The sequence below is a fragment of the Atta cephalotes genome, assembly GCF_000143395.1.
Source record: "Atta cephalotes unplaced genomic scaffold scaffold00004, whole genome shotgun sequence".
Lineage (NCBI taxonomy): Eukaryota > Metazoa > Arthropoda > Insecta > Hymenoptera > Formicidae > Atta > Atta cephalotes.
In genome coordinates, this window is record NW_012130068.1 from 1,077,062 (window position 1) to 1,078,112 (window position 1,051).

Below are 1,051 nucleotides of genomic sequence, written 5' to 3' on the forward strand. Positions count from 1 at the left end.
AATTATTATTACGCGCGGTGGTGCCCATGAAAAAGCCATCCTTTTATAATACATTGGTTTTACATATTTTTCACGAAAAATCGAGAATAATTTTCTGGAAATATTCATAAAAGAAAATTCTTTATCCCGGTGCACTATATATAAACAATTATCACACAAAGAAAAGATTTTTAATTAAATGCAGTTCTAAATAATCTCAAATTGATTATTTCTTCATTGTTATATATTTGAATATTTCTTATTCCATTTGGCATATTGGTTTAATAAAAATATTATAATAATTATATAATAGATCTGTGTTATATAAATCTGTGTTATATAAATAATCGATAAATATTAAATTTTTAATCGTTATATATAAGTAAAAAATTCGTATTAAATTTTCTAAGGAATACAATCCTTGATAAAAATTAGTTCAAAATTTTTTCGATGCATCGAGCGTATATTCAATATGTAATAAATTTAGTAGAGCATACAATTGAAATAATTTATAATCCGACGTCTGTTGTTTCCTGTAATGAGAAATCATTTGCTATATAGATGAAATAGCAATTGCGTTTAACGTCGAAACAATGCTTTGGATAAACAATAAATGCCTTCACCACCACACCACACAATTTTGTATTTCATTCACAAACTAATGTTATAGACGTTATTGCTCATTAACGTGATGTATAAAAGCGGTTTGTTCGCTATCGGTGCACACGTAATTTTCGCGATAAATATATCTAACTTAAAATTTTTGCATTTACTGAACGTTAATATAACCGCATCAAAAATCGTACGAGCTTGCGATCAAACATCCCTGTTTACATACAACGAACCGCAAAACATGTCAATTATTCCCAATTGTATTCTCCAACTTCAAAGAGAGCTGATTATCATTCCATAAAATCACGTCACATCAATCGCAATATTTATTCTCTTGCCATTTCAATATTTTGTAAATTTTTGGATTTTTTCAACTCACCAGAAAGATCGAGAGAGAGAGAAAGAGATAGATAGATAGAGAGAGAGAGAGAGAGAGAGAGAGAGAGAAACAAATAAATAA